The 19,375-nt window shown below is 42.4% G+C and overlaps 1 non-coding gene across 1 annotated transcript; it reads left to right on the plus strand.

The window, feature by feature from the left end:
• Positions 1–13,720: 13,720 nt before the first annotated feature.
• Positions 13,721–13,908, plus strand: LOC147729227 (small nucleolar RNA snR36). Its single transcript, XR_015309246.1, has one exon. It is a non-coding gene; the product is annotated as a small nucleolar RNA snR36 (small nucleolar RNA).
• The last annotated feature ends 5,467 nt before the right edge of the window (positions 13,909–19,375 follow it).

Consider the following 19,375-nt stretch of genomic DNA (forward strand, 5'->3'; position numbering starts at 1 on the left):
ACAGTGATGCCGTGAAATCTATGAGATTTCACAGCATCACATCTGGGACGCCACTGCGTCAAAACCTTATGCCTGCTTGAAGCAGGCATTAGGAGTGATGCAGTGTTGTGGGAATAGACCTCAAAATACATTGCTGGAGTTGCGTCGTGCTTGCAAAACGACTCCAGCAATGCATGACTTTTGCCCAAACAATTTCTGACCCATCTGTCAATACTTGCATCATGGTGCACCGTATTGTAAATACGATGCATCCATGGTTGCGCAAGGGTTTCTTAGGGTGTTGCAGGGAAAGTGATGCATCTGTACAGATGCGTCACTTTCTTGAAACCTACCCCATAGTACTTTAGCATTGCAGAAAGTAACTGTGTTTCCAAACATATGTCACATTATCAGAGACATTTTTCAATTAAACAGAGGTTTTAGAGTTAACACTGTCTCTTACTGTGTAGGTTGAAATGTAAGACCTCAACATTTTGGCAGGACAGCATTGCCCATATAAAGAAAAGGTCCACTAAGAAGCAAAAGCTCACTGCGTCTATTTTTGTACCTACTATTTTTGTACCTACTATTTGACCCAACCATAAACGGATTGCTGGTCGATGCCAATGTGTGTGATGTTCCATTATTTAAATTGGTAGCACATCTATTTTGTGCGTATGCTCATTACATATTATTGATGGAATAAGCAATAAAAATGTGTGTGGCAAACGCAACGGCTCTTTGGATTTAGTGTTGGTCTGTGAATACAGCTCAACTACATTTTATGTTCTTCAAAAGCATTCTTGATTCTCTACTCTGTACAGGATGTTTTATTTTTCTCATACGTGAAGTGTAATGTTTTACGGCTAAACTACATCCCTTATGCAGTTGTACTACCAAACTTGTGGAAAAAATGACTTTCCACAAATATTTACCACTTGCACAGCATTTAAAGAAAGTGAGAAACGGTTAAAAAAAAGATAAACTGCATCATAGATATGTCTGTTATGTCACAAAATACAATTGCTTATAAACAGAAAAGTTTGGGAATAAATGTACATTTTCATCTGACCATACATTTCTATTTACTTCCTGTTCCCTAACTTGTTTCGTACTAAGGTTCGTCCCAATTGCGGTCGAGTACACTTGCCGCCAATATAGTGATCCACCTGCCGGATGCAGGCGGTCTTTTAGTTTGGCTAGGGCGGTAATTACTCTGTCTCCATCATAGCCAAACCACTCTGATGGCCCGAAGGAGTAAGGACCATCAGAGGATTGGCTATATGCTCATCCAGCCAATGAGGATGGTCAGATATATAGCTGCTTTTACTGTCTATTACTGGCAGGCACCCCCTGGCGGTGAGGGACAGCAGCCCCCTTTGCCATACTAAATGGCTTCCAAGGCGAGAGGTGCATAATCTTTTTTATTTGCAAAAAGAAAGTCCCGTTTGGGGATTTTCCTTCTGAAAAAGAAAAAGAAAAAACAATTTGGTGCAAGGCCCGTCATGTTGACGTTGCCTTGCACAAAACTGTTCAAAGTATTGACAGGAACTGCCATTACAATGCCTCCCGGCAATACCTTACAGATGACCGCTAATTCGTCATTTATACCTCTAGTGGGAAGTCCCTTCATCGGGGCGTGTGAGTAAGTAATTCCCTGGAAGAACAACAGGCCATCTACCAGAATATAAATCAGAAGATTTCCAGATGTACTGCCAAGATTGTCAGGTGACTTTTTAAAAAGTCTGCCATTCCCCCTGTGCATATTTCTCAACGTTCAGGAAGCCTTTTCTCATACACACCTGCCCTGGAAGGGGTGTACTCCAGCAAATTGCTGGAGTCAATCCATAACCATTTCCAGGGAAGACAGGTTATTGAGCGGAGGTTGGTAATGCCAGCAAAAGTTGGTGGGCCTCCTCAAACTCCTAAAGAAAATCTTACCTTTGAATGCCCTGTACCACCACTGAGTCAGATTTACAAGAGTTACAGAGAAATCCACACTAGGAAATGGACGTGAACCTCCCAGGGATCCTGTCAGGAACCCCTTGACTCCACGGAGGAAATAGAGGAGAATGAATATGGAGACGCGATTCCCTCATATTTGTCCCTGCCCCCATCTTCATTTACAGCCCCTCTTGATACAGTGGCATGATAACCATTGTCTGAAAGCAGAAGAGGTCCCTTTAAACAGAGCCCAAAAGAACCAGAGACCGCTGGCGTCACGGAACACATGGAACAGAAAAGCTAAAAGCCATGTTCTGAGGTGACCTTAAGTGCACCAATTTTCTTTGGAGTGTTATCACTCCCTATGTCTTCTGTCAATGTATTTAATAATGTTAGTGATCTCACAGTGCACTACAAATCATGTCTAGAGTAAAGTAAAAAAATGCTTTATTGAAAAAGACCTCCCAATGGGTTACAATCTAAAACAATTATATTTCTATTATCATATAAAGAAATATTGAATATTAAAAATAGTCTCGTAAAAACAGTTGACGCGGCGTTTCGGCGTACAGTTTATCTTTTCACCTTCATCAGGACGAGAACATGTTAAAATCTAGACAAAGAATAAAATGACATTTTAAATACCTAGTACAGTCTGTAAATTCCATAGATCATCTATACGACATTATAGTGTATGTGCATCATTCAATATTCTCTACCCTCTTAACAGTTTTTTATAAGGAACACCCACATTAATCCTGAATAGTATATGGGGTTATCCCCATCTTAGGCTCTCTATTTAGCTCATACAGATAGAATTAATACCACTTATGTGGCATGAACAGTTATAATTCCAAATGTGATGACATTTTTACCTGATCGGTTTATTGCGAATTTCTGATTCTTCAAATTCAGAATTTCTCCAGAGCTCAGTACATCTTTCACCTTTATGTTTCTTCTAGTTATTTTAATTGTGCCTTAAAGGGTGAATAAATATAGATCATATTATTCACTCTATATTTGACCAGACTTGGGCTGCCATTAATATAGTGATACCCTCTTTCAGGTTTAAGTTTACCTTAAGATAATTGTCTTTAAGGTATAGGCAGTTACTGCTGTGTGTTTATTGCCATACTCATATGTATTGAGTTATAGGTAGAGGCGAGTTCTCAATCGTGATAGATATTCTGAAAAAAGAATGAGCCTTCTGATTAAATAACTACCTATTTACAAATTATCTCGTAGTTTGTTATATTCCATATATTGCTTACTTACCCCAAATTAATAATCTTGCCCATACGCTGTCGTTTCTTCTTTGTAATTTGTATGTCGTAATAAGGCAGTCCTTCTTCATTAGGGTATTTGTGGGAAATCTAAAATAATGAACGATAGTCATATGTCGTTTATCTATTACCCACAAACTTGAGACAGTTTATTAAATCTTAGTCTCAGTTTTTCCAATAACGGGCTAGTCTATTATTATTATTAGTCTATTATTATGTTATCAATACGTTGCCCAGTTTTTATGCATATTAGTACTAGTTCATCAATATTCTTGAATTACCTGCAGTAATTTGTTAGCGTATTAGGCGCTTACTACTGCGATCTTAGTATTATGATCATGCTTGTTTAAATTAATTTGAAATTTCTAGGTGTTTACGTTAAAGGTATCACTGCGGTTCCGCACATGGCCCTCGATAGATAGTGGTGCGCGTGATGGAAGTCGCACTGGTTGATTCCTGCTTTAATCTTGCATTTGTCTCCATGCAATATTATTAAGAAACTACAAATTCATTATTACTCTAAAAGATCGACTATTCAGTTAATTTAATACAGACAATCTATAGCTCGTTCTTTCACATATGACCGGTCTCAATCGCCCATTGCTTCTCATATGCGCCGGTATCCTTATCGTGCTGCCCTATCTAACGTGCGTACCTGTTTATTCCATGTTGCCTCCTTGTTCACAGCGATCTGCCTCGGAAAGAACTACTTCCGGGACAGAGCTTTATATATTCTCACGCGAGCTCCGTCAACCCGGAACTTAAAAGTTGAACATATTTAATCGTGTACATTCCACTACCCCTGGGATATATACATTTTATGGTTGTATAAATTTTGCCAAAACTTCATTTAGCTCTATACACTCAGCCTTTGATGTTTAAAATTAGACGTTATTTCGGCATTCACCAATGACTAATATTAACATATGATCGCTTTCAATGGCCGCCATCTTAAGATGGGTTCAGAGTCGTTTTTTGCCCGATTCTTAATTCAGCTTGTTATAACCTACCCTAGTAGCTAACAGGACTAAAAAGAATTTCGCATTGAATATCGGAAAACGGTGTGCCACAACATATGAGTAGTCAGATTATGTACTCTTACGTAAATAAATGTAATAATTAGATAGGGTGACTACGTAAAAATTATTGTTTTGTATAAAATGACATGTTTAACCATGGATATAAATTGTATTAATGTTCTGAATTAAATGGTGCGAACATTGCAGTGAATGATGAACAATAATATATCAGTAAATAAATAATGCATATTGCTGCCAAGGTTTATAAATACGATTGTGTTTTTGACATACAGAGGTACAAATAGGAATTTGTAGTTCTGTTAGCTACTAGGGTAGGTTATAACAAGCTGAATTTAGAATCAGGCATAAAAGGACTTGAGCACATCTTAAGATGGCGGCCATTGAAAGCGATCGTTTGTTAATAATAGTCATTGGTGAATGCCGAAATAACGTCTTATTTTAAACATCAAAGGCTGAGTGTTTAGAGCTAAATGAAGTTTTGGCAAAATGTATACAACCATAACATTTATATATCCCTGGGTAGTGGATTGTACACAATTAAATATGTTCAACTTTTAAGTTCCGGGTTGACGGAGCTCGCGTAAGAATAAGTAAAGCTCTGTCCCGGAAGTAGTTCTTTCCGAGGCACTTCCGAAACAGATATCTGTGAACAAGGAGAAAACGTGGAATAAACAGGTACGCACGTTAGATAGGGCAGCACGATAAGGATACCGGCTCATATTAGTAGCAACGGGCGATTGAGACCAGTCATATGTGAAAGAACGAGCGATAGATTGTCTGTATTAAATTAACTGAATAGTCGATCTTTTAGAGTAATAATAAATTTGTAGTTTCTGGATAATATTGCATCAAGACACATGCAAGATTAAAGCAGGAATCAACCAGTGCGACTTCCCTCACGCGCACCACTATCTATCAAGGGCCATGTGCGGAACTGCAGTGATACCTTTAACGTAAAAACTTAGAAATGTCAGAATTAATTTAAACAAACATGATCATAATACTAAGATCGTAGTAGTAAGCGCCTAATACGCTAACAAATTACTGCATGTTGATGAACTAATACTAATATGCATAAAAACCGGGCAACGTATTGATAGCATAATAATAGACTAGCCCGTTATTGGAAAAACTGAGACTAAGATTTAATAAATTGTCTCAAGTTTGTGGGTAATAGATAAACGACATTTGATTATCGTTCATTATTTTAGATTTCCCACAAATACCTTAATTAAGAAGGACTGACTTATTACGACCTACAAATAACGAAGAAGAAACGACAGCGTATACGCAAGAATATTAATTTGGGGTAAGTGAGCAAAATATCGAATATAACAAACTACGAGATAATTTGTAAATAGGTAGTTATTTAATAAGAAGGCCCATTCTTTTTTCAGAATATCTATCACGATTTGAGAACTCGCCTCTACCTATAACTCAAAACATATGAGTATGGCAATACACACACAGCGGTAACTGCCTATACCTTAATGACAATTATCTTAAGGTAAATAAAAAACTGAAAGAGGGTATCACTATATTAATGGCAGCCCAAGTCTGGTCAAATATAGAGTGAATAATATGATCTATATTTATTTACCCTTTAAGGCACAATTAAAATAACCGGAAGAAACATAAAGCAATAAGATTTACTGAGCTCTGAAGAAATTCTGAAATTGAAGAATCAGATATTAGCAATAAACTGATCAGGTAATAATGTCATCACATTTGAAATTATAACTGTTCATGCCACATAAGTGGTATTAATTCTATCTGTATGAATTAAATAGAGAGCATAAGATGGGGATAACCCTATATACTATTCAGGATTAATGCGGGTGTTCCTTATTAAACTGTTAAGAGGGTAGAGAATATTGAATGATCCACATACACTATAATGTCGTATAGATGATCTATAGAATTTACAGACTGTACTAGGTATTTAAAATGTCATTTTATTCTTTGTCTAGATTTTAAAATGTTCTCGTCCTTATAAAGGTGAAAAGATAAACTGTACACCGAAACGCCGTGTCAACTGTTTTTGTGAGACTGTTTTTAATATTCAATATTTCTTTATATGATAATAGAAATATAATTGTTTTAGATTGTAACCCATTGGGAGGTCTTTTTCAATAAATGCATTCTTTTACTTTACTCTAGACATGATTTGTAGTGCACTTTGAGATCACTAACATTGTTAATTACATTGACAGAAGACATAGGGAGTAATAGCACTTCAAAGAAAATTGGTGCACTTAAGGTCACCTCGGAACAGGCTTTTTAGCTTTTCTGTTTGATAACCCCCTCCCTGACAATAAATACAGGGGTACCTTCTTTCTTTTTTGTTGTGTCACGGATCACATGACCTGCGTGATTACGCAAAGGGAAGAGAGAACGCCAGGAGTGGCGTTCGGGAGCCAGAGAGAAAGGACGTTGAGCCTGGAAAACCATAGACCTAAGGAAGAAGCAACATCCATAACCGGAGGCGTACCTGCACCCAAAGTAGACTACGCCTGTTCCGGAGGAACCACAGCCAAGTCCAGAATCGAAGCAGGAGTGAAAGTAGGTGATAATCAGGTGTCATAGAGCCGAACAGAAGCACCCCTCCACGGCCCTGGAGGGTCGTGGCTCTATTAGGTACATGGGCGTCTGTGGGAATATTTAGTTGGAAATAGAGCCGGATGCAAGGGGGGAGGTGGGAATGAGAAGTGAAGGAAAACGTATTACTGGAAGAATTGAGAGATTGCAGATCTTTCTACTGACGTATTTCGTTTTCTTTATTGTCCATCACTTTCCTCTCCCCTCACGTTTTGGCTCTTATTTCATTTATCTCCTCACTCCTTCCCTAAAAATTAAAACAACACTCACACAAAAGCTGACCTGAGCCTTTATTCTGTTTGAGGGACGACGTTGGCCAGGAGATTCCTCAAAGTTACTGAATAAGAAGACCCTGTGAAGATATAAAAAAGGAAACCAAGACAAATCAGAAGTGGACATTAAAGACGAATGAACTTCTAACTAAGTCCTAATAAAGTCTTTATGTAGAAACATCGCATACACAGAATTGATTTCTTTTATCAACTTCTCACAGATTCATTTGTGGAATTTTTACAGTTGCAGGAAAGCTAAACTTGTGTTTATGGCTGAGTCTTACTTTGTGAATTGGCCCCAGTGATTTTAGTGTTTGCAAAGGTATAATTCATTTAAATTCAAAAATGATTATTTAAAATAGAGAGATAAAACATCAGAGGTTTGGTTAGACCAGTGGTCTTCAATCTGTGGGGCGCGACCCCCATGGGAGCCATTGAGTTATGGGAAGGGCGTGCACCATTCCTCAGCCTCTTCAGCTGAAGTGTCATTCAGGGACTCTCCTTTGCTTTAAAACCAAAGCCTGGCAGGCAGCCGAACACGCCTTTCTGCCGGCGTGCTGCTTGCCTGAGAGAAATGCAAATCAGCACAGTGAGTTTATCTGCAATTGTGAAGGGAAATCTGTATTGTAAATGATTTTTGGGAGCGTATTCTTCCTTTCATTCACTGAATTACTTGAAGCGTCTTTTTGAGTGGTAGTAAAAAGAGTTAACAACTGATCTGTGAAGTGGGCGCTGTTAATTGTCTTTGTATCTACTATCCCTAAGGAAGGAACAGTTATGTAAAAGAAAGTAGAATTACGTACGGTCTGGGTATTACTAAAATCTATATTTTGGAGGCACCAATTTATCTTAAAACTTTTTGCAGGGCGTGGCCAAGAGCGTCAAGTTGGCGGTCGTACCTTAGGAGTGCTCCGGACCCCTCCGTCATCCACTCTGCAATCGTCAGACATCGGGACCCTAGTGACCCATAAATCGTCAGCCTGCTTACCTGGGAGTCCGGAGGGTTCCGCTGAAGTGGTGCCTGGTGTTCCTGAGTGCGACGGGCGACCTCATACCCTCGAGCCTGCCTCGCGGCCTTTTCAAGATGGTGGCCGTTACCACGTTTGCCTGGGCCCTGACTGTTCTGCCTGGAGGGTGCTGGGGCTGCCGGCCTTCCAGGGCCGCCTGGCAAGATCGTGAGTCTGCCTCCCCGCTGCTGACTGCCGCTTGGCTCCAGCACGGCGGTGACTTGGGAGGCCGCCTGCCCTGCTTCAGTGTGCTTCCCCTGCCTATTGGGTAGTCCCGGGGCCTGCCTAGGCCCAATCCCGGGCCCTGACCGCTTGGCCTGAGGAGTGCTGTCAACCTTCTGATGCTGCCCGGCGGGACCGTGTGCCCGTCTTCCTGCTTCTGACTGCTGCTTGGGTTCGCTGATCGGGTGATCTGGGGAGGTCACTTGCCTAACTCCGGTGCGCTCCCCCGGCCAGTGGGGAGCCCAGAGGCCTGTCCGACTGTCAGTCGTGCAGTGGAGAGCAAATGTCTGTGGCCCCTATCGGAGGCCCTGCGGCGCTGCTGGGGGCTGCAGCTGTAAGACTGACTCCGCCTTCTGGCCCGCCACTGAGACTCCCCGGAGGCCTTGGTGCCTCCCCATTAAAGAGACCCTGCGACCTCTTGGGGCTGTCCCATGCCCTACTAGCCCCCCCCTAGGCTGCAGTGGTGCAGGCGCACCTCGACTACCATCTCGGGCAGTGGCGCTTCTGTTGTTTGGTGGGAGCCAGAGGACGCGACCCGCAGCGCCTGTGGCCGGGCCTGTGGCTCTGTTCTCTCCCTGCACCTGGTGGGGCCCTACATTGACCCTAACCGCCTGGATTCGCTCTAATGGCCTGGTGCATCTGGCTGGAATGACATGCCTGGGCTGGGGGCTGCCGACTGGGAGAAGGAATCGGCCGCACTAACCAAGCAGCGTGAGGTCCTGGGCATGGGCCCTGTCAGCGCCTCCCGTCCCCAAACCCTGAAGCGTCCTGTAAACATATTGGACCTCTGCTGAAGGGGCTGAGCGGCCTGTGTTGACCTTCCAGCTTGAGTTGCGCCCAATGACCCAAGGCGTGCACCACCAGCGCTGTAGCTCCTGGTTGGTTCCTGCGGGCCCTAGATTGGGGTGGTCCCTGGTGCCGCCTGGCCAGCATGTGGGGGTGCCTGAGTGTTGTGGCTGGTCTGCTGTGGTACCCTCCTCCCTCTGGTGCCTGAGGGAGGTGGAAGGGGGGTTTCGACTACCAGCTCGGGCAGTGGTGGCTCTGTCTCCGTTGGGTCCTGCGGTGGCGGCCGGCCATGGCCCACCTGGAGGCTCTCAGCGGCGACATCGAGCAGCGGTGCTCTCTTGGCCTTGGCTTGCCCGGGTCCCTGCCGAGGCTCGGACTACCTCTTTGACTGGGCATCAGGTGGCTGACCTTGTTCCCCCTGCTCTGACGGGCCCGGAGGTCTGGGGCTGTCCTGCGGACCGGAGAGCCTGGAACTGTTCTGCTGCCACTGGGGCCCCTTGCGAGGACCGTTGAGACTGATCTCAGAGCGGCGTGGTTTAGACGCACCTTGCCCCGCTCCTACCCTCTGACCTAACCTTCCTGCTAGTCGGCCTACCCCCGTGGCCCACACCTCATTTTCTCCTTATTCTAAGAGAATCATGGTCAGGAACCGGGTACCCAAGACTCCTGCCACCCAAACTAAGATGGGTCGGTTTAACACCATGGATGCCGGAGCTACCGGTGGTTCCGCGGCCACAGGAACTCTTGTTGCGACCGACCTCTCCACCACCCTCCAGGCTATGCAGGCGTCGCACAACCACAAAGAAGGGGGACCCCACATCAGATGAAGGCAGGCAGACAGGGAAAGAACACACATCAAAGCAGAAAGGAATTACCTGCCCAAACAATTAAAAAATGACCTAAACAAGAGTCCAAATAAATTTATACTGACCTCAAACCACATAAGAAATTCCCGAACACAGGTTTATAAAGATATAAAAAAGTTTTTTTTTTAATTTATTTTTTACGGTCTTATTTTCCATTTCAAAAACTCAATCAAGGTTGATTTCATGAAAGTCATAAATATTAGATACAGAGAAAATACAGAAGATAAAAATAATGATACCTCATTTACATTCTCATCATAACCCTCACACCAAGCAACACTATCATACCAACATGCATACAAAACAAATCATTCACATTCAACAGATTCATATATCACTCCACAAAGATGTTATAATCTGGGATCAATAGGGGACAGTTGGAACAATATCCCAAATCGCTCAGATGGTCTCCAGATGGTGACAAACGCCAACGCGCGTTTCGGTGTGTAGCCCAAGTAAGGGCTGCACCTTCTTCAGGGCGGGAGTGTGGATGGGTGAGGGAGATACAAAAAAGCAGAATATCTGAAAGGAAAATATTTACACATTTTAAGTTTCAGGAATTATCAGATGTGGTATTTAGGGTCAGTTACATTAAGTCTGAAAAATATTAAAAACAAGGGCGAGACTCCCAGAGGTTCAAAGAGAAAGGGTCAAAGGAACGGGACTCTATATACCGAAAGAGCACAGACAGGCCACTCAAAACCCATCAGAGTAGGGGGTGCAGAAGAAAATAACAATCGGTCAATGCTGTATCACAGAACAAGCTTGTCTAATAAAGATACCAGGTTAATTCTTAACCTGTAGGCCCCTGGGGATTATTCCCTTCTTGCAGTATTCAATTAAGAAATCAGAGTGTAATTCTGTCCTTATGCACTTTTTTTTATTATTCCACAATTCTTTCCATTTCTCTTCGTCGCCATTAGATGTGGAGACAGAGGAGAAGTTTTTTGATGTACCGTTTATTATTTTGTTAAACTGTTCTTCTGATAATTCGTATGTTTTTAAAGCGTCCTTAGTTAATTAGGACAGCTTCTTCCTATATTGATGAAGGGTATGATAAAATAGATTTCACACTTTCCAGCTCAAAAGCTGTACTATTTGTCCAGAAACACGAGGAAAATACCCCTAAATGTTTTACAGGGAAGGGGTAAATGTAAACTTCAAAAAAACCTTGTCCCTGTCAGTTCTTTTTGTACATTCAGTAATTACTCTACCAAAGACACAAGAGTCACCTGTTTAATGTCACAGCGGACTCACTAAACATTTGGGCAAAAGGCAAAAAGGCAGACTTAAACATTAGATTTTGGGTCACTATACATATTACAAACACTTCCAGAGATATATTTAAAAAAAAAATGTAATCATAAAAATGGATCTTGAACCTGGGACCTCCCTAATGGTTACAATCTAATTAACAGTTAAAAATCACTTTTGATACATTTAATACATAAATCATTTCAACAATTTAAAAACAGTCGACGTGGCGTTTCGGTGTGTGTTTGTTTCCATCTTCATCAGGACTTTAAAAGTGTCTTTGTTACAATCTAGAAGTGAAAAACAATTCTTTTAACTTTCATATAATGATTACAGACCCTATTTTATTTCCTGCCTACTCACTTTAAAAAAAAATACTATTGTTGTTTAGCCCACTGGTGTTATATTCCTTTTACTCATAACTATGAGTACCTCTTTATGTTATATAGATGGAGGTATATTCTTAATTTATCAGAATTCCACAGTTTCTCCCTACTATGGCCTTATTGATAGATAACTGTATTTCATACCTCGATGCCCTTCAGCAATTCAATACCCGATGCTGTGAAGGTCTATGCCTTTAAATTAAGGGCAGAAGAAAAAAATAATATACATTTTAGAACTATATTCGTTCTAATTATAATTTCATCAACCCTAGTAACCGACTATTAATTTGATACCTTATTATATGGGACTTCTCTCCTTGGTATACATTGGAGCCACCGTGCTATCATTCATTGATAATTCTGTTAGGTCACCTACAAACGTTAAAGAGAATATAAAATTATATTCTGTCCCGTGTTCCCTCTCATGTACTCTTAGTTGCTGATGAGTATCAATATTTACAGAATGCTTACCACAGTTATGTATCTGGTTAGTATATTCTTTATTTATTCAATTCCAATTTAGAGATGGTCTATTCATCAATTTAGACTTTGATCTCTGAAAATATAAAGTAATGGCAGATTTTTAATTCTCCCCATAGTCGTTCACTAGTAGTGCGATTTTATTTTTCATTATCGCTCCTTCTCTTTGTGAATTTGTATTATAGTTAGACGCACTCCTCATACTCGTCATTGTATTAAAAAGGGAGGAGATTGCCTCATCATGCAATACGCTCTTTTGTTTTAATAAAGCGGCCGTATCGCATGATGTCATGATATTGTTCAGGTCTTGCAATATTTATATCAGGTCACAGCAATGTCATTACCCTCTTATGTGCTGACATCGATATTATGTTCTAGCCACTTCGATCTTTTTCTCACATCTAATAATCTTACAAGGGGCGTGTCATGTCGCAAAGTGACGCCACTGCAGCACCACATAACCCAATCGCATTATTGTAACTGTTATGTACAGCATGCGTGCAACTCATTAGTAATTTTTAATTTACCACGTTATATGTATTTTCATTTAGGTGGTATGACAATATTTTATAATACGTATGTGCTACTGATTCCCAATCAGTGATGCTATACGCATTACAAATGTACTCTACGCCTTCATTTAGCTGTAATGGCTATATTTGAGGAGATGCATTTGCTATCAATTCCTAGTACAGCATGCTCCGTGCATTTTTTAAGGGCTCTACACAAATATGCTATTTCATACCTCCTCTTCATTTGGCGGCCTCCCTGCTCCAACGTAACACTCCGGAAGTCTTTTCAAGAACCGCTTCCGTTGGTCCGTCTTTTATATATACTCCCGAAGTTGATGTTTACTCGGAAGTTGAAAAAAAATCATGACGTATATTTTCTGAATGGTATATTTATATTCGACTCTGTTTAATGCAATAATCTACCTTATGTTACAATGAACTTATCTTTATCTTAGAGTTTCTCTATTGTAATTAGAATTTCTCTGACATTCCTAATGATATTTACAAAAGAGGCCCTATCGATATCGGACCGCATCTTGGATCGGGCAGACAATATTACTACTGCTTTGAGAATGGGTAGTCACATTATATCAAATAATCTTACGATTAGGTAACAAATATGCACTTTCTCGAAAAGAATTTCTATTTTTATGTTCAATGCTAGTGAAGATGACCTTTCTAGATAAGACACTAGAGGCCCGATGTAGGAGCCCTAATACCGGTCGGAAACGGCCGAATTCGGCCGTTTCCGACCGGTATTACGGTTTTCTTTTGTAGGGGGCTACATAAGTACAGATTCTGGAATTTTACCGATTCTGTACATTTACCGATTCGGTAAAATACCGAATCGGTATATGTACAGAATCGGTAAATAGAGATGTAGGTGGCACTCTGAAGAGTGCCACAGGCCTACAGGAGTCGGTATTTTACCACCCAATCCAATTGGGTGGTAAATACCGAATCCAGGTGTGCATGCACATCTGTGCATGCACACCTGTGCCATGTGACACACAGACATGCCCTTAGGGCATGTCTGTGTGCCACATGGCACACAAGCCTGTAATTGGGGTGCTAAAGGATGTTAAAGTGACACCCCCTGCACCCTTGCAATAATAGGTAAATACCGAATCGGTAAATACCGATTCGGTATTCCACATTGATTCCTATGGGCTTCAAGGCCCATAGGAATCAATGGGGGATACCAATTTGGTATTTACAGAATCGGTAAATACCAAATCTTACAGATTCGGTATTTACCGAATCAGAATTACCTACATTTCCCCCCCTCTAATTTACCACTAATTAAATACCGAATCGGTATGATTCGGTATTTTAGAAGTGGTAAATTAGATTTCCCTACATCGGGCCCAAGATCTTTCCTTTTACCCATTCTGAATATATCGCAATCAAGTTTGATACAAAGTCTAACAACTTTTCAGTCATTGTGTACAATTTACTTACAGTATGTTAACAATATTTCACTTTCAATTAAAAGTGGTACTTATAGCTTGCGAAAATTACACACAATCTTTTTCTTCTTTCAAAGTAGCAAACACATCTCAATAACGTTTTATCCTTACATTCAAATTTGAGCAACTTTCTCGATTGTCATAATTAGAGATATACCAAAATATTGGAAACAAATCTATATTCACGTACGGTTAACAATAGTTGAGTTTTTCTTTTAGGTACCTTGTGCACATCAACTAACAGCGACCTCTAGTTCTGTACCCTCTTTATTCTAAAACATTCTTTTATGTTACTTCCACCTCTAAACATAGATTCTCACAGATTATTTTGTCTTTTGCATTGTATACATTTGTCCTTCTTACACCTAACTTTTGCTGGCTGCTACTATTACAACAAAACATTTTTCTTGTGCTAGTCAATTCAATATCTCTGCTACAGTTACGACAATGCATTTTCAGCGTACTCTTTGGTTCAGTATGTCTATTCTATAGCCTGAATATTACTCGTGACTAATGATCACTGTAGTGATCTAGGATGGTTCATTGTATCTATCTCAGTAAATTACTTCATTAGATTAATCTCTCCCATTCCTCTTCGTTGTTGAGGCCATTTTTATAGGTGTTAAAGTAAGACATATAAAATTGTTCATGCTTTTTCCTTTTTACAAAGCTGTCCCCGCCTCGTATACTATGTTCCATAATTTCAATCCCGCACCACTTGAGATCATCTATTCTATAATTCTTAGATATCTAATGTTCTACAAGGGGTGCTGTCAGTTTACTCGTTCTTAAGGCTGATTTATGTTCTGTTATTCGTGTCCTAAGTTCCCGGGACGTTTCCCAGAGAGGCCAAACTTCGTCAATGTCGGGCTGGGTCCATCGCCCCTATGGGGGGAGATTAAAACACCAAGTTTACAACCTCCGACATGAAAGGAGGTTCAAACAGACAAAAGCAAGGACCAACCCTCCCACACATAGTCGATGGACCAAAAAAAACCAATGTATACCCACAATACCAGACCCCTACGGGGAAAGGACTCTCAGCAGAGAGAGTGGGGAAAAATACAGGTTCCCCGATGGATTTGTTAAGCCAGCCACTTGCAGTTCTAATGAGTCCCTCATTAGAACTGCAAGCGACCTCTCTGCCACTCCCTGCCGCTATCTTGGCTAGTGCGGAACGCCTCAGAAATTGACCCCCAGAAGGGAAGTGGGGCTGGAATCCTTTCTGGTACGAGTCTGAAGTCCCTTTCTCGTCTCTTTTCTGTCGTAATATGGCGTATAGGGGTGTACTAGCGAGTGTGGTTTCTCCCCTTGTTTACATAGCTGAGATGATATTCTCCCTCCGTGAGGTTCCAAAAATTAAAATTATTGCTCCCATTGGAAATAATACCGAGACCCTGCCTGTAGAAGACAGGTACCGGTTTATAACCAGTATTTTATCTGTTGGATCATTCTTACGCATGTTTGGCATCACCTTACTCGGGAAACTGTTTCTGAGATGTTTGGCCTACCTTATGACCTTGGGTGTGTCTCTGATGAGCTTCCATTTTATTTGGCGCTGGTCATTTTTTCTGTACATTTTCTATCTTGTCATAACCTATACTGAGGTATTTCTGGAATGTATTGTTCTGTGATACAGCACTGACCGATTGTTATCTTCTTCTGCACCCCCTACTCTGTAGGTTTTGAGTGGCCTTTCTATGCTCTTTCGGTGTATAGAGTCCCGTACCTTTGACCCTTTCTCTTTGCACCTATGGGAGTCTCGCCCTTGTTTTTAATGTTTTTCAGACTTAATATAACTGACCCTAAATACCACATCTGATAATTCCTGAAACTTAAAATGTGTAAATATTTTCCTTTCAGATATTCTGCTTTTTTGTGTCTCCCCCACCCATCCACACTCCCGCCCTGAAGAAGGTGCAGCCCTGACTTGGGCTACACACCGAAACGCGCGTTGGTCACCATCTGGGGACCATCTGAGTGATTCGGGATATTGTTCCAACTGTCCCCTATTGATCCCAGATTATAACATCTTTGTGGAGTAAAATATGAATCTGTTGAATGTGAATGATTTGGTTTGTATGCATGTTGGTATGATAGTGTTGCTTGGTGTGAGGGTTATGATGAGAATGTAAATGATGTATCATTAATATTATCTTCTGTATTTTCTCTGTATCTAATATTTATGACTCTCATGAAATCAACCTTGATTGTGTTTTTGAAATGGATAATATGAGCATACAAAATAAAATTTAAAAAAACTTTTTTATATCTTTATAAACCTGTGTTCGGGAATTTCTTATGTGGTTTGAGGTCAGTATAAATATAATTAGACTCTTGTTTGGTCAATTTTTTAATTGTTTGGGCAGGTAATTCCTTTCTGTTTAGATCTGTATTCAGGCGTCGCAGTCCTCGGTTGAGGGCAAGATAGCAGAGGTACACGTACACATGACCCTTATCCGGCAGTACCTTTGCAACACTAACGCCCAGATTAAAGAAGCGGAGTCCTGTGTGTCTGTCGTGGAGAACAATGTCCATCAGCTTAAATGCCAGGTGACCCAACTGCAGTTCCACACGCAGGAGCTACATCGGCGGGCTGAAGATGCTGAAAACCGAGCCCGCCGCAACAATCTCTGCCTGATTGGATTTTCTGAGGGTATGGAACAGGGTCAGGAGGTGGACTTTGTGGAGCGCTGGGTACGCTCCTGCTTGCGAGAGGGCTCTCTCTCCCGATGGTTCACGATCGAGAGGGTGTATCGCTCGCTCGCTCCCCGCCCTCAGCCAGGTGCCCCTCCCCGACCAATCGTCCTGCAAATCCTCAACTTGAGGGATAGGGACGCTATCATGGCCGAGTCATGGAAAAAGCAGCCTCTCAAGCATGAGACACTGACGACAATGGTTTTCCCTGACTACACCCAGTTAGTACAGACTCAGCGTCGTTTCTTTGGTGAGGTCAAGCAAAAACTACGCCCGCTTAACATTCAGTACAGGCACCTCTTCCTGGCCCGGGTGCAAGTGGTTTTCCAAGACAAATTTCTCTTCTGCGACACGCCTGAGGAGGCATGGCCATGGGCAACAGAGGGACGTCCGTTGCGACTGAACGTCCAGAATCCTGCACCACCCAGCAGCACTGAGGGCGCTCGGCGGGACATGCCGACCCTCCGACCACGTCGCAAGCACTCCGGAAGGCGGAGGGGCCAACGATATGCTCGCTCGGACTCTCCGATGGGCCCTTCGCTGGGACACACGCCTGGGCCACCCGGGGAGACCTCCCCTGCCAGACGGCGCTCTGGCTCCTTGGGCAGCCCTGATCCCGGATCAGCCTCGCCTCACTCATCCTTGCTGTACCTCCCATGTCTGTTCTTTCCCGCACACCGACGCTTCTCTCAGGGCCGGTATGAGCCCATCGCTGCAATGTCAGCTTTTTTGTTGTCTCAGATATTGTCTGGTGTCAACCAAGCCTAGGATGTCCATATCTATAGCCATCGGTGACCAGTTAGTTATTAGGCAAGGTTCTAACCTTGCCTAATAACTAACTGGTCACCGATGGCTATAGATATGGACATCCTACTATGAGGAGGGGTCCTCCATGACTTTCCCTGTTTCCAAGCATTTTAGCTGTTTACTGTTTGGGTGACAGATGCTTCAGTTCCTGAAGTGTAGGGTGGGGGGTTGGGAGAGGTTGGCGCTCCTGCTCCTGTTTGTTCTGTTTTTATCTTCTATGTTTTCTGCACCACCTTTGTTCCATTATATCTGGGTTAACACATTTCAGGCACTGCTACGACACCCAGTGGCGTAACGAAACATGAGGGGGCCCCCTGCAAACTACATGGAGGGGGCCCCCCTCCCATCCTCCGTGCCAGTCTAGAGCTCTGAGGCTAGCGACCCGCCATACTGCAGCGGAAGCGGGGCGATTGTTACGCCACTGTCACCAATGCAGCCGTTATAAGTAACACTGGATGGTGGAGTTAAAGGTTGGGCTTAGTCTGCCAGCAGGCTGTCATAGGGCGTAGTCCATCCCTTACAGGGCCCCTGCCATCAGTAGGCCGGGGAAGTTTGCCCAATTTTAGGTGGGTTTCCTGATGCAGACTCCTGTCATGATATACAACACCGGGCCCACTTATCGTTCAGTTTTGACAAAAGTGCATCCACTGCTCCTTCTCGTTTCCGTTTAAAAACATTAGACAATGCGACAATGCAGTATTTCAAAAGCAGATGTAACTACCACTGCTCCTTCTCGTTTCCGTTTAAAAACATTAGACAATGCGACAATGCAGTATTTCAAAAGCAGATGTAACTACAAAGAGCGCATTTTGATAATACATTTTTATTTTTATTAGACAATAGCAATCTTGAGAGGCATTGCATAGGTTCATACACACTTTGACCCCAATTCCATCACAGTCTCTCTCTCTCTCTCTGTCAGTCAGTATCTCTCTTTCAGTCAGTCAGTCTATCTCTCTGTCATTCAGTCTCTCTTAGTCAGTCACTCTCAGTCAGTCAGTCTCTCTCTCTCTCTCTCTGTCTCTCTCTGTCAGTCAGTCAGTCAGTCCCTCTCTGTCAGTCAGTCTCTCTCGGTGTCAGTCAGTCTATTTCTCTCTGTCATTCAGTCTCTCTCAGTCAGTCTCTCTCAGTCAGTCAGTCAGTCTCTCGCTCTCTCTCTGTCTGTCAGTCAATCTCTCTCTGTCAGTCTCTCTCAGTCAGTCTCTCTCAGTCAGTCTCTCTCAGTCAGTCTCTCTTAGTCAGTCTCTCTCTCTGTCAGTCAGTCTCTCTCTCTCTGTCAGTCTCAGTCTCTCTCTCTGTCAGTCAGTCTCTCTCTCAGTCAGTCTCTCTCAGTCTGTCTCTCTCAGTCTGTCAGTTTTTCTCTTAGTCAGTCTCTCTCTCTGTCAGTCAGTCTCTCTGTCAGTCAGTCAGTCTCTCTCTGTCAGTCAGTCTCTCTCTGTGAGTCTCTCTCTCTCAGTCAGTCTCTGTCAGCCAGTCTCTCTCTCTCTCTGTTAGTCAGTCTCTCTTTCTCTGTCAGTCTCTCAGTCTCTTTCTCTCTCTGTCAGTCTTTGTCAGTCAGTCTATCTCTCTCAGTCAGTCAATCTCTCTCTGCCAGCCAGTCTCTCTCTCCCAGTCAGCCTCTCTCTCTCCCAGTCAGTCAGTCTCTCTCAGTCAGTCATTCTCTCTTTACCCCAGTCAGTCAGTCTCTCTCTCTCTCAGTCAGTCTCTCTCTCAGTCAGTCTCTCTCCAAGTCAGTCTCTCTCCAAGTCAGTCTCTCTCAGTCAGTCTCTCTCA

Source organism: Lissotriton vulgaris, chromosome 2_2 (genome assembly GCF_964263255.1).
Source record: "Lissotriton vulgaris chromosome 2_2, aLisVul1.2, whole genome shotgun sequence".
Taxonomy (NCBI): domain Eukaryota; kingdom Metazoa; phylum Chordata; class Amphibia; order Caudata; family Salamandridae; genus Lissotriton; species Lissotriton vulgaris.